Raw genomic sequence first — 16,563 nt, forward strand, 5'->3', positions numbered from 1 at the left:
GTATGATTACACGAATGGTATGAATCTACATCATGCACAACCATAGAAACGAAATGATATATCCCATTGTGTACAATGAATCAAAATGCAGTCTGTATAAAATAAAAATTAAAAAAGAAAGTAAAAGACAGGGGAAAAAAAAGAGACTTACAGAACCCCTAATGTGCAAAATTATAACAGATTTACACCAAGGCACATTATAATGAAAATGCCTAGCATGAAGAATAAGGATAGAATTTTAAAGGCTGTGAGAGAAAAATATCAGATTACACATAGGGGGAAACCCATATGGATCTCAGCTGATTTCTCAACCCAGACCCTCAAAGCCAGGAGGTTGTGGAATAACATATACTAAGCTCTGAAAGAAAATGGTTGCTAACCAAGAATCCTATATCCAGCAAAATTAAGCATTGAATCCTTCCATGATAAACAAAAATTAAAAGAATTGGCAACCAGAAAGCCTGTACTTCACAATATTCTCAAGAAAATATTCCATGAAGATGAAATTTTTTAAAAAAGGTGAAAAACATTAAAGAAGGGAACTACACTGAAGGAGTAGTCAATCAAAGAGAAACTAATTCAAATTAAAAACTAGACATAAACCAAAATGCATGGGAACACATTTCATATCTCAATAATAACCTTGAACATTAATGGCCTAAACTTATCAATCAAAAGGCATAGATTTACAGATTGGATTAAAAAAACAAGACCCAACTGTACGCTGTCTCCAAGAGACTCACCTCATAGGCAAAGACATCCAGAGACTGAAGGTGAAAGGATGGGAAAAAACATATTTCACACATGGATTGCATAAACAAGTAGAGGTTTCTATCTTCTAAAAGAGACCAAAGTTTACAAGCTATATAATTGCAATTAAACAATTGTAATATTACCTTAATACATTTTTGGTATCTACAGGGTTGTTCTGATAACTCCCTTTCCATTGATATTTTTTCTTGCTTTTTTTCTTGATTAGACTTGTTAGCTTTTTATCAAATTTTAGCTGTATTATTTTTCTATTTCACATATATCTGCTCTTACTCTTATTTTTTCCTTCCTACTATCTAATTTGATGATAATTTGATTGTTAATCTAACTTCTTTCTGGTACAAATACTTTAAGTTATAAGTATGTATTTGAGTACTATTTTGACCCAGAGATTCAGATATATTAAGCTTTAATTATCACTTAGTTCAAAGAGCACTTTTTACTTTTCTTGTTTTCTTTGACCTGTGAGATATTTGTAAGTGTACCATTTTATTTTGAAGTAGCTGGGATGTGGGAATGGGGTTCTATATATCTTATGGTTATTGATTTCAAAATTAATAACTTATACATGAAACATTCTGCATGATTTCAAATTCTTAATATTTCTCAAAGCTTATTTTATGACAAAATATATTAATTATATTCATATATTAGTATAATTATTAATATTAATTATTTATGACAAAATATATATTAATTTTCTACTTGTCTTTTTTGTGTATAGTTCTCTATAAATAACAAATGGGTCAAGGTGACTGATACTGTTGTTAAGCCTTTTATATCATTACTCCTTCCAGAAAAGTGAGGGAGCTTAAAACTCTAAATATGATTGTGGATTTGTCTTTCTAGTTTTATTAATTTTAACTTCTTGTATTTGAAATTTTATTATTAGGTACATACACATTCTGGATTGTTATACTTTCTTGAAGAAATTGCCCTTTGATGGTCTGAAATGTTCCCTTTTTCTCTAAAAATACTTTTTCTTGAAATTTATTTTATATGAATAGCTCTACCCCAGATTTCTCATGCTTATTTTCCCCTTCTTTTGCTTTTGACCTATTGGTGTATTGATATTTAAAGCGTGACATATGTATAGAGCATACAGCTATTGTTTGTTTTTACACATGTTGAACGTTTATACCTTTTAATTACTATATCTAGATCATCAAAAAAAAGGTTAAAAAAATAAAATGTACATAGCTAAAGAAGAAATGGAAAGAGTAGTCTGGCATAAGGAATAGATATCCATCCTGTCCACACTTTCAATTACCCCTGTAGAGACAAGTCTTTCAGTTTTCATTGATTATTTTTAGTTTTCTTGTTGTATTTGCTGATTGGTTTGTGTATAAACATTTTTTCCTTTTCTTAAATAATTTTTTCTTTATCCTTTGTTATTTCATTTTGTTCTATTTTGAGCAATATTTTAATATGAAGAACAGGGGAGACCAAAAACCAAATTGATATTCAGGCCCCAAGTAGAAATGACTAAGGAGGAGCCTCAGGCCCCACTCACGGACATTTACTTGCACAGCAACAGCAGAGAGAAATAACATGAAGGCCATGGATGCTGCACCTATAAGGGACCTCAACCTATATCACTTTCATACCCTTTTAGAAGACACATAGTTGTATAAGTATAGAAGAGCAATCACAAAGAGTATACCCTATATACCCTCCTGAATACAATACAATTGCATGACCTAAAAGTACAACCTCATGCTTATGAGACCTACAGAGAAAGTGGTATCCTCAAGCTCCAACACAATATACATTGTATCAAAGTACACTAATCATCACCAAAAAATTGCCTTGGAGACTATACTATGAAACACATTTGGAAATAATATGAACAATTCACAATGACCTGATATCCTAGGACAATAAAAGAGAAATACAACTCAATATAAAAATAAAAATAAAAGAGAAATACAACTCAATAGATACACAAATCTAAATATAAGAATATAATATATATGAGACAACAAGGTCACATGACATCTTTTTAATTTTTTTTTTACTTTTACAGACTGCATTTTGATTCTTTATACACAAATGGGATACAACTTTTCATTTCTATGGTTGTGCACAATGTAGATTCATACCATTCATGTAATCATACATGTACATAGGGTAATGATATCTTTCTCATTCCACCATCTTTCATACCCCTGCCCCCTCCTCCTCCCTCTCATTTCCCTCTAAGAAATCTAAAGTTCCTCCCTTCTTCTCTCATCCCCCCCACCCCCTAAACCCATTATGTATCATCATCCACTTATCAGGGAAAACATTCGGCCTTTGGTTTTTTGGGATTGGCTTATTTCACTTAGGATAATATTCTCCAATTCCAACCATTTATCTGCAAATACCATATTATTCTTCTTCTTCATGGCTGAAAAATAGTTCATTGTATATATATATACCACACTTTTTTTTATCCATTCATCTGCTGAAGGACAACTAGGTTGGTTCCACAATCTAGATATTGTGAATTGAGCTGCTATAAACATTGATGTGGCTGCATCACTGTAGTATGCTGATTTTAAGTTCTTTGGGTATAGACCAAGGAGTGGGATAACTGGGTCAAAAGGTGGATCCATTCCAAGATTTCTGAGGAATCTAGATACTGCATTCCAGAGTGGTTGCACCAATTTGCAACTCTATCAGCAATGTAAAAGTGTGCCTTTTTGCCCATATCCACACCACATCTATAATTGTTTGTGTTCTTGATAATAGCCATTCTATTTGGAGTAAGATGAAATCTTAGAGTTGTTTTAATTTGCATTTCTCTAATTACTAGAGATGTTGAACACTTTTTCATATGTTTATTAATTACCTGATATCAAAGCACAAGAAATCAAAGCAAGAATCAATAAATGGGATGGATTCAAACTAAAAACTTTTTCTTAGCAAAGGACACAATCAATAATGTGTAAAGAGAGCCTTCAGAGTGGGAGAAAATCTTTTCCACATACCCTTCAGATAGAGCTCTAATCTCCAAAATTTATAAAGAACTTACAAAAGTTTACACCAAAAATACAAAGAACCCAATCAATAAATGGGCCAAGGAACTGGACAGACACTTTACAGAAGAAGACATGACATCTTCTAAGGTTTAGAATTTACCAGCAACTGACTCTAAAGATATTGAAGTAGATGAAATACCAGATAAAAATTCAAAATAATGAGTATGAAAAAAGATCAATGAATCCAAGAGAACACAGAAGAATAACTGAATAAACTCTGAAAGTCAGTACAGGATATGAAAGACAGAGATGTTGAAAAAGAAGCAAATGGAAATCTTAGAAATAAGAGGCACAATAAAGTCAATAAAAAATGCAGTTGAAAATCTCTCCAATGGAGTAGACCAAATAGAAGACAGACTCTCAGACCTGGAAGATAAGGTGACCCACCTTAAAACTTTGGAAAGTATTAAAGAAAAGAGAATAAAGAACCATTATCAGAATATACAATAACTCTGGGACAACACTGAGACCAAATTTAAGTATCATTGGATTTGAAGAGAGATCTGAGATACAGGTTAAAAGCCTAGATAACCTTTTTAGGGAAATAACAGAAAAATTTCCATACCTTGGGAATAAGATGGACATCCATACATAAGAGGCATTCAGAACACCAAATAGACAAGATAAAAAATATCCTCCCTATGATACAAATGCAATTAAAATGCCTAATGTGAAGATTAAGGATAGAATTTTAAAACCTCAAGAGAAAAAAAAAAGACAGCACTTATATTTAGAGATAAGTTAATCAGAATTACTTCAGATTCCTCAGCACCAACTATAATAACCAGGAAAATATGGCCTGGATATTACTGCTTATGACCTGGATAAGATTGCTCAGCTAATAAAGTTATCTATTGGTATTGAAGAAGAAATTAGAAACCTTCCAAGATAAGCAGAAACTAAAAGAATGCCAGCATTACAGAAAATACTCAATGAACTACTGCACACAAAAGCAATTAAAAACAAAAACAAAAACTAAAATACTCCAGACCTTGTGAATAAACAAATCTCACTACAAGATAGCTAAGCAAATGATATACAGTACTTAATTAAACATTAGAAGTAAACAAAATGGCAGAAATTAAGAGATATCCCTCTATAATAATACACAAGAAATTGAAGAAGACACTGGGAGATGGAAGGACCTCCCATGTTCATGGATAAGCATAATTTACCATATTTGGTAAATCTACAGATTCAGTGTAATCCCTATCAAAATACTAATAACATTCTTTATAGAACTAGGAAAAAAAGACTCCTGAAATTCATATGAAAAAATAAAAGACCCATAACAATCCAAGTAATTCTAAACAAAAAGAGCAAAGCTGGAATCATCATATAACTTTAAATTATGTTATGGAGCTATAATAATAAAACCAGTATGTTACTGGTGAAGAAATAGACATGAAAACCCATGGAAATAGAATAAGAGACACAAAGACAAACTCACAGTCATCTAATGCTTAACAAGGGTGCCAAAAGCATTTTGGAGAAAAGACAGCCTTTTGAACAAATGGTGTTGGTATTTATCCAAAATAATTAAAATTAGTATATTATAGTGATACATACCTACTCATGTTTATAGCAGCAGAATTCACCATGGCCAAGTTATAAAACCATCCTAGTAGTCCACAAACAGATAAATAGACAAAATGTGATGTATGTATATATCATACATATGTATGTATATAATATATACATACATACATACAATGGAATTTTATTCAGTCATAAAAATTAAATTATGTCATATGCAGGAAAACGGGTGTATCATTTTCCTGAAAGCATCATGCCAAGTGAAATAAGCCAGACTCAGAAAATCAAGGGTCATGTTTTCTCTCATACGTAGAAACTTGAAAGAAAAAAAAGGGGGCGGGGCCAAAAAGGTGATTGTGGGGGTCTCATGAAATTAGAAAGTAGACCTCTAGAGTAGAGGAAGTGGTTGAGGGGAGGGGGAAGGAAAAAAGGGGAGGTACTGGGGAATGAAGTTGGTCAAATTATGTTATGTGCACATGTGAATATATTACAGTGACTCCCACTATTATGCATAATTATACTGCAACAATAAAAATTAATTAAGATGTTTAGCAAAGGCAATATACAGGGACAAAGATCAATTTCTTACAGACATGAGAAATTTTTTTGTGGTGATAGAAATGTTTTAACATCAGATCTGGATTGCAGAGACGATTGTACAATACTGTAAGTTTACCAAAAAATTCATTGATTATTACATACTAACTGTTGGTAGATTTTACATTGGTTAAACTTTATGACATGTAAATTATATCTCATTGACATGTTTTTTTTTAAAGTAAAGAGTAAGTCATTCTATAGTTCTTAGTAATTAGAAAGCTGAAATTTCCTGGACTTTTGTCTATTTATTATGCACTAAATAGTGTTAGGTGTTGGTAAAAGCTTTATGATAATTTCTTTTTTATTTAATTATCCCAATAATTCTTTGAGGTAGGAATTACTTTACCACTTTGCATATGAAGAAACAGCCACAGAGAAAATAAGCCAAAAATCTAGGACTAGTAATCCAAAAGAGAAGGAATCTGAACCCCTTTTTGACTGGTGGTGAGACTCGGGCTCTTAATGATTGCATCTCAGCATCTCTTTCTGGACTTGTAAACAATTAATTCTGACTTTGTCTTATATGTAAAATAGACTATCTAACTCCCCACCATTCCTTCCCTTAAGATCTTTGTAGACATCTTGAGTTTATTTCTGCTTGCTGCCTGGGTAATTCACTTTCCCTTCATTTTCTGTGCTCAGCGCTTATTAGTCTTTAGCTGTTTCAGGTGTGTTTTAACCTTCACTTTCATCAGGTAACTGCACCAGTTCTTAACATCTTGGATCCACAAAGCAGAGGACTCAGCCTATAAGGGAAACTTTATATTTGGAAAAGTTTCTTTTTTTTTTTTTTTTTTTTTTTTTTTTTTTTTTTGTGGGCAGAGATCATTTTTTTTTATTTTTTTTATTTTTATTTTTTATTGTAAACAAATGGGATACATGTTGTTTCTCTGTTTGTACATGGCGTAAAGGCATACCATTTGTGTAATCATAAATTTACATAGAGTAATGTTGTTTGATTCATTCTGTTATTTTTTCCCTTCCCCCCACCCCTCCCACCCCTCTTTACCCTCTATACAGTACTCCTTCCTCCATACTTGCCCCCCTCCCTAACCCTAACTCTAACCCTAACACTAACCCTTCCCTCCCCCCCATTATGTGTCATCCTCCACTTAGTAGCGATATCATTCGTCCTTTGGCTTTTTGAGATTGGCTTATCTCACTTAGCATGATATTCTCCAATTTCATCCATTTGCCTGCAAATGCCATAATTTTATCATTCTTTATGGCTGAGTAATATTCCATTGTATATATATACCACAGTTTCTTTATCCACTCATCAACTGAAGGGCATCTAGGTTGGTTCCACAGTCTGGCTATTGTGAATTGAGCAGCTATGAACATTGATGTGGCTGTATCTCTGTAGTATGCTGATTTTAAGTCCTTTGGATATAGGCCAAGGAGTGGGATAGCTGGGTCAAATGGAGGGTCCATGGAAAAGCTTTTTCTGTAGCTTAAAATTTGCATTCACAGTTGGCCTTACTGAGTCTATTGAATATGACAACTTCTTGGAGAAACATAAATTGATTATATAGTGCATATTAGAGAAACCTATTTGTCTCTAAATGGGTTCACATGAGACATAGCTTATTCCACAGGTTGACTTTCTAAATTAAATCCCCCTCGAAAGTCAAAACACTAAGAAGAACCAGACTTCATAAATGAATAATGATTTTTTTCATTAATAACAAAAACAGCTTAAAGTTGAAAGGTCCTCTGGGCAGATCTGAAATGTGGGAACAATTCATAATTGAGGGTCTAATGTTCCATTTAAGAAAAAAAATCTCTTTGAGGTATCATCAGACAAACTTAAAAATTCTCCACTACTGGCCATTTCCAAGTAAAGTTGCCAGTTTGACCACACATTTTAAACATGTGTCTGGAGAATTTTATGTAGCTCTTTTTACAAACTTAAAGAGAAATATATTTTCTGTTACCAAAGAAAATTGGTCTTTGGGGAAAATGTAGAAATGGAAAAAATGTAGAAAATGATCCACAAGTAAATACTGAAGCAGTTTCTATTTGTACCTATACTTGCACTGGTTATAAGTTAGACTCTTTTAAAGACTACACACACATGTTATGCATAAATGCATTCTAGAAAAAAAACCTGACCAGCGGGTGGTGTAACATGGAATCTAAGTTGTTTTCCTGAGCAGTTGTTGCCAAAGCCTGTCTTCATCTAACCCATCGGTGTGGTAAACCAGGCGCTATGAAAGACCACATTGACAGACACTTCATGGACAATAAACAACAATGGTGGTATTGTAGCAACTGTAACCAGAGATTTACATCTCTATTCAGATAGAGGAAGAGCTTGATAATTTTTACTTTAATTATCAGATAATTCCTTTGTTTCCATTTACCTCTCTACTCTTACTTAAAACTTATCACAACTGACATTTTTTATTAGTGCATTATAGTTATGCATAAGAGTTGGGTATATTTTGACAACACCATGCATGCAAGGAATATGATTTCAATCTCCATTCCTCCTATTCCTCCTCCCTCTCCCTATTTCCTTCCTCTACTCTAGTTTCCTTTCACTTGTTTACTTTTGATTGGTACTTTCTACTTTCCCTTTGATACATTTATATGTGCATATAACATGATTTCGTTAAATTCATCCCATATTTCCTTTCCCATTCTTCCTCCCTCCCTCTTGTTCTTTCTATGCCACTGATCTTCCCTATATCTTTATGATAGCCAACCATCCAACCCACCCTCCAACACCTTCTTTCCCTTATTTCTCTAACTTCCACATGCCTGGCTACTTTTTTCTTTTTTTCTTTTTTTTTGCATGCAAAATTTTTAAGTTTTTTAAATTTTTATTTGTTCTAATTGGTTATGCATGACAGTAGAATGCATTTTGACACATTGTACACAAATGGAGCATAACTTCTCATTCCTGTGGTGGTACATGGTGCTGAGTCACACCAGTAGTGTAATCATACATGTGTGTAGGGTAATAATGTCTGTCTCATTTTACTTCCTTCCTATCCCCACCACCCCACCCTTTCCCTCACTCCCCTCTACACAATCCAAAGTTCCTTCATTCTTCCCTCCCACTCCCCCCACCATAGATCAGCATCTGCTTCTCAGAGAAAACATTTGGCCTTTGGTCTTTTGGGATTGATTTATTTAACTTAGCATGTTATTCTTCAGCTCCATCCATTTACCTCAAATGCCATGATTTCATTATTCTTTAAGACTGAGTAATATTCCACTGTGTACATGTACCACATTTTCTTTATCCATTCATCTGTTGAAGGGCATCTAGGTTGGTTCCATAGCTTAGCTATTGTGAATTGAGCTGCTATAAACATTGATGTCACTGTGACACTATAGTATGCTGATTTAAGTCCTTTGGATATAAATCTAGGAGTGGGATAGCTGGGTCAAATGGTGGTTCTATTCCAAGTTTTCTGAGGAATCTCCATACCATTTCCATAATTGTTGCACCAATCTGCAGTCCCGCCAGCAATGTATGAGTGTAACTTTTCCCCCACATCCTTGCCAACACATTGTTGCTTGTATTATTGATAATTGCCATTCTGATTGGAGTGAGATGAAATCTTAGAATAGTTTTGATTTGCATTTCCCTCATTGCTACAGATGGTGAACATTTTTTCATGTGTTTATTGATTGATTGTATTTCTTCTTCTGTGAAGTGTCTGTTCAATTCCTTAGCTCATTTATTGATAGGGTTTTTTTTTGTGTTAAGTTTTTTGAGTTTGTTATATATCCTGGAGATTACTGCTCTGAGATGCATATGTCAATGATTTTCTCCCACTAGCTCTACTTTTGAATTCACATATTTGTCGAAGGATTTGTACCAATTTCTTCCTTTCAAAGAATGGGGAATTCAGAAAGCACAATCTCAGCAGTTGTTGAAAAAGTGACCACTGGGATCATGAACCAGAATTACAGGACCTGGTTCAAGGCCACAACCACAGGTTGGCAATTGTCAAAAGGCCTTCACCCTTCACTCGAAGGTCCAGCTCTAGCACCACTGCTCCTGGAAAAGAGGGACGGGAATGGGGGCAGTGAGAGATTTTTTTTCTGTTACCAAGGTAGGAACTGTTCTCCATGTTATCTAGACCATCTGAAGGCAGGAGTGCGGGGCACAGACCACCAGAGAAAAATTAAGTTGACATCCACAGTATGAGATAGTTTTCTCTCCTACTCTGGACTAGTGAAAACCATCAGTCCTGACTCATGAGAAAGAGGAATAGAGGATGGATCATAATGTTGGCCTTAGGTCAATTGTGTTTCCTCTTTACCAGAACTCAAGTCTGAGGATCTGGAGGGGTTATCCCAGGTCTTTCCTTTGTGTGAAATATTGAAGTAATATTGTGTACATCTCAGTGTGGTGGTGTTTTTTTTTTTGTTTTTTGTTTTTTGTTTTTTTAACCATGACCTATGAAGGGGGTGTAGCTGTAAATATCCAAATGAACAGTTGTTGCTTCTGAGTTTCAGAGAGGGCAAGGGACCTACTGCAAAGTGTTTAGGGCATTTATGATGGAGCCAGGATAGAACCCTGTCTCCTGATGCCCCACTCCGAGGTACCCTATGTTAAAGCACACTAACTCTCTGAATCAATATTGTAAGTGAGGTTCAGTATTGATCCCTTTAAATCTAATTATGGGGCAGAGATTGCATTCTCATTAAGATAACAAGAAGGACCCTGTTGTATCAGCAGTATAGAAAACCCAACTCTGTACAGATGGTTTCAGCATTTCCCCTTCTCTTCCTTCCCTGTTCTTTTTCTTGGTTGGTGTCCCACTGTGTGTGTCCTTGGAGACCAAGGTAGAACTGCCAATTGCCACTCTGGCTAAGGGGCTCCATGGTTTCCATTTAGAGGTAGGGGTTATAATTTCACATTTGAAATTTGGTTTGGACTGAATGTTGAGCCACAATTTTCACATCCAAAAGGAAAAAAAAAAATTCTCCACAAAGACTTTTTACAGTCTTCAAGTTTCAAGGAGAGAGAAGAAAAAAAATCTAAATTATCAATTACTATTATTTTTATTTTTTATAAGCCTAGCTTTTCAAAGATCATTATTTTAAATAGCACCGGTCAGGACTGTGCAACATAATTAGGAACTGCTATTCTGAAAACTGCGGAAAATGTGATACAGTCAGAGAGGAGCTCACATTTCAAGAGCATCTGCATTGTAAAAACTTTACCCAAATATTTTCTAAAGACAAATGCATCCTCTATCATCTCCTTAGTGGGATTTTGTGTAAAAGAGGCTCTTTAGAAAGCAAATAGTGATTACTAGCCAAAAAAGGATTCTAAATATAAATTATCATTTACATAAAATTTTAAAGTTTGAAAAATGCTGTATACACATTTAAATGGCTTTTATTATCCTGGTTACACGGGGGAATACTGAGCCTCAGTAAAATAAAGCAACTTATTCAGCTTCTCACACAGCTCCTAAGGGATGGATAACTCAGAAGCACAAGCTATATTCATAATGCCTCAAGGCTTCTTATAAAGAATTATTTAGAAAATAAAAAGCCTCTTACTAGTTAGGTGTCTCTGTGTGAATATGCAGTGCCATGTGGAACCAAAACTTCTGAACTTGCCCAGTGCCAGATGTGGTAACTCCTGTAAGGTAGAATGCAGATTCTTCTCATGATGCTGTGATACCTGGGTTGGGCTTTGCAACTCCCAACCTGCCATTCACTAAAACTCAAATGGGTAAAAACACCTGCTCTGATACTGAGAACAAGAAAGTGGGGAGCAAATTTTGTTTAACTCCTACTTCCCTGGAACCTGCTGTTGGATGAACCTGTTTTCTTCCTCTAACCTCTTTTCCTGGAGTTAGAGACAATTATAGGCCCTTTCTAGCATCACCTTAGAACTTCATTCACATTTTTCTCACAGCATATTTAATATTCTATTGTGATTTTTTTGTTTATATATAACTCCTCATATTATTATGACTCCTTCTAGAACAGGGACTGTATATCAGCTAAACAGAGAATACACTTCAAGAACATTCATTGAATGTATGCAGTGTAGGAAGATGTGCCACATGAATGAACTCAGAGACCCACATGAATGTCTGTGCTAAGGGACCCCCGTGTGGCAGGGATCTGACTGAGAGGTGTGCTGCCTTGATCAAATGCCTCATCTGTTTTTGATCAGGAGAAAATTCTGTTCTGGGTTTAGATAAATGATATTCCTCTTCATTTAAATTTTCCTTTCAATGACACAGAGAGTTTTTTTATAGATCTGATGCTACATTACCATTAACTGAAGCAGAGTAACATATTGCTGTTTTTCCAATACCAAGAATGTGCTGGATCAAATAATTTATGCTTTCTTACCCTTATTCTACCCAAACAATATTATTGACAGGCTGGGAAACCAGGGGTGGGAATGTAATCTAGAGTCAGCATGCCAAAAAAAAAAAAAAATGCACATAAGACTCAGGAAAGTGGAACACTTGTTATAGAGAGCTTTGAAAGAAGAGACTGTCACCGTGATGACCAGATATTGGTTGGTTTTTGGTCTCCATTGTGGACCTCCAATATTGTGAGTAAAAGACTGGGGTAATATCTTACTGGAAAATCTAAAATTCAGTCATTAAGAAGTGGAATGTGTCTGCTTTTCTGACTTCAGAGCTCTTCATTAGCACTTCTATAGCCTCTGCTGTTTCCAGACACTTTTACACACATTTTTCTCATTAATCTCACGGATGGGGCATAACATAGCTGTTAAGGGTTTGCTGCATAGGCTTTGAGTCAGACTGAACTGGGTTAGAATCCTGGCTTCCGTGTACTTGCTATGCAACCTGGGGCAAAGTCTGACTTCTTTGAGCCCTAGTTCTCACCTGTAATGAAGACATGACAACAATACTTACTCCACAAGATTAAATAAGATAAAATTCATAAAATATTTGACCAAGTGCCTGGCAAAGAATACATAGTTCATAAAAGTCAATTGTGAATGAGGTAAACACTATTCTTATCACTGAAGAAAATGCCACTCTACTCCCAGAGAACTATACCAATAGACAAATACAGAAGGCCTTTTGAATAGAATCCCAGCTCTGCACTAGGTCTCCGGCACGTTGGCTCAGATCCCTGACAGTCCATTTAGTCATAGTTCCCCCTGACTTGAGTCAGCCTCCTGCCTATGTCAGAACCACGTCCGCAGCTTCTCCCCATCACGTGACTCTTTCTCCTCTCTACCCTTCTCATCTATCTCCTGCTGCCTGGCCACAGCCCCAGGCAAAATGTGACATAGGCCACTGGAGCAAGATGCTTCATGAAGTCAGCCAGGAAGGCAGCTTTTCTTAGAGAGACTTTTTTTGGAAAAGAAATTCCTCCTTTCAAGTAAAATAATACTGACTGAAATCACGGGGCTATGCCAGCGACATCAGGGCATCATTAAAAGAAAAGCTTTGACTAAGCAATGTTTATAATTTCAGAGTTGTTTAGAGTTTACGGTATAATTTATGCCATGTGTTCTATCATTAACAGTTTTAAGACCAACCTATTTTTTTTTTTTATTTGACCGAGTACAAAATACCCACTTACGACATGGCATCTCCCACAGTAAAGAAGACACACTCTTTCATTGGACTGGGAGGTTTCCTTTGGGCACCATTATTTGTTGGTTAGCATTTCCCTTCAACCTTCTAACTGGCTAGAGACAAAAAAACAACTTAAAGAGAAGAGTTCAATTTTCAGGCTCTTCTTGACCAGAATTTGTATTGTGAGTTGTCTGCTGGAGGGTCGTCTGGTTGACTGGTAGAAGCCTGTCTTGATTTATATTTAAGAACTGAGAACATGATCCAAGTAGACACTTCTCAAAAGCAGACAAACAAATGCCCAAAAGCATTTTAAAAGCGGTTAATATCAGTATTCATCAGGGAAGTGCAAATCAAAACCATGATGAGATATCATTCTCATTTCAGTTAGAATGGCTATTATCAAAAAGACAAAAAAATAACAAATGCTGGCAAAGATTCAGAGAAAGGAAAACTCTTATGTACTGATGGTAGAAATGAAATTGGTACAACCGCTATAAAAAACAGCATGAAGATTCCTTAAAAAACTAGAACTACCATATGACATAGCAATCTCACTACTGAGTATATGTCCAGAGGAAATGAAATCCTTGTATTACAGTTACCTGCACTACTATGTTTATTGCAGCACTATTCACAGTAGCCAAGACATGGTATAAACCAAGTCATCCATCAATGGGTAAATAAAGAAAATGTGCTCTATATATTCACAATGGAATAGTATTGGCAATAAAAAGAATGAAATCCTATAATTTGTATCAAAGTGGATAACCCCGGAAGATATCATGTTAAGTGAAATAAGCAAGTCATAGAGAAACAAATATTGCATGTTCTCACTCATTTGTGGAACCTAAACTTTGATCTCCTAGCAGAGAGTGAAACAGTGATCACTGGAGACCAAGAAGGACAGGGGAGGGGGACTGAAGGAGGTTAGATAAAAAACACCCAAACAGTTACATAGGAGGAAGTTGTTCTGTGTTCCACATAGCACACAAGGGTAACTCGAATCTACAATAGTCCATGATGTATTAAAAATTACTATAAGATCCCAGAGTTTCCCAACAGAAATGATTAGTTTTTGAGATGAAAATGCTTATTACTTAGATTTGATCCTTACACACTGTGTACATGCATCATTATTGTACCGTACTTCATAAGTATGTACAAATATTATGTGCCAATAAAAAAGGAAAACAAAAATAGAGCTGAAACATCTCTGGGACTGAGCAAAATCTCAGCAGTATCTTCTAAGAAAGTCTCAGGGACAACAGGCAGTGTTCATTTATGAGGTAAATCCGGGAGGCTCAGTGGTGAGGAACTGAGCCCTGACTCCTGCCCACAGACTCTCCACAGCACATTGTTGGGCCACCACAACACAGACTGAAAAGGTTCACTTTCTTTCCAGAGGTCTGACTGAAATATGAGCTGTGTAGAATAAGTACCTCAGGAACAATAAACTAGTTGAACATGTAATGCAGTGTTCTAAGAATTCTACCAACAAAGCACTTTGAATATAAACAACACATACACACACCAAAACTCTAACCTCTGCCTTGGTCTCAATGAAGAGGAATAAAACTTGAAGTGTTACTTCTGCAGTGATAACATGACAAATGTGATTGGTAACACAACTGCATCCATGGGGTGAAACTGTGATGGAAGGAAGCTCTTGGTCCATGATTTATTTCCATTCTTATTTCACCTACATGATACAGCATGACCCTGATCATTATCCTCAACCTGAATGCCTCTGTGCTGTCTCCCAGGCCTTCCTGGGTCTCATAGGAACTGAACAGATGCAGAACTTGGCTTTGGGAATCCTGTGACAAATACCAGGATTGGGAGAATGGGATGGGTAGAAGATAACAGAAAGCTAAACCCTGAGTCATCCTCAGTGTCTCCCTTCCCTTTACGCCCACAACTGGTCTTTCACCAAGTTCTATGTGCCTCTTAGGAAACCCTTTACATTCCACCACTCTTGGCCCTCATTTGGTGCTGTCACCATGATTTCTTGCTGGGAGTGTATTAAAGGCCTCATTACTGAGCTCCTGACTTCTCTTTTTTCCATTTCTGCTCTACTCTACCAACCCCATAATGATTTCCCTAAAACACAAATCAATACAAATCTGCTCTTATTACTTCCTTGTTTAACAATCTCCAAACTCCTGACATTGCCCACAGGATAGTGTTCAAACTCCTTCCAAGAGGCTTTCCAGGAGCCTGGAGTCTACGTGTCTGGGTTGTTTTTGACCAGAGTTTGCCCTTAGCCTTTCTGGACTTCAGCCTCCACATCAACAAAGTGGGGATAATAATGGTACTGATGTCATGAGGTCACCATGGGGGTTCAATGAGATGAATGAATAAAAATCAGCGTAACCAGATGCAGACATGCTAAGTGAATGCTGTTATTGCTTTAGCACATAAACTACTTGCAGTTCCTGGAATATACCATGATGCTTCTTTCTTATCTCAGAGACTTTGTACCTACTATTATTACTTTACTGGTTGATCATCACTCATCAGATATTTATTGAATACCTCTACATATCTGAGGCCAGTACCAAAGCAAGTGCCCAAGATACAGCCATAAACAAGATAGGATATACATATGTATAAACTCTTGTGAAGTTGGTATTTAGAAGTGATGATCCAGACAAAAAAGTAAGTTTTGTAAATTATTTGTTATAATGCATTTAATATTTAATACCAAGTAAATGAACATAAAAAATCAATTCTACTTTTATGCTTATAGATAATTAATCAGGGTAAAGGAACCTGGTGAAGATATAAAGGTCAAGATATTCTACATATTCCTCAGAGGTCAGAACAGCTCTCTTTGAGACAGTGACAAGAGGTGTCTGTTGTGAGATGTCTGGAGTCCCTATGATCCAAGAGACAATGTTTAGTCAGAGTGAGTGCCAAATGTATATATAATTCTTGCATTATATTTTTTCACAAATAGTTTTATAATTGATTTGAGATTCTCTGTGGTCCTTATATATAATGCTTGTTTATATAAAATACTCTGTGGTATTTATACAAAATGCTTTGATTCACTCCCAGATGAATTGTGAAAATAATTT

This window comes from Sciurus vulgaris (assembly GCF_902686455.1).
Source record: "Sciurus vulgaris genome assembly, chromosome: 1".
In the NCBI taxonomy this organism is placed as follows: Eukaryota; Metazoa; Chordata; class Mammalia; order Rodentia; family Sciuridae; genus Sciurus; species Sciurus vulgaris.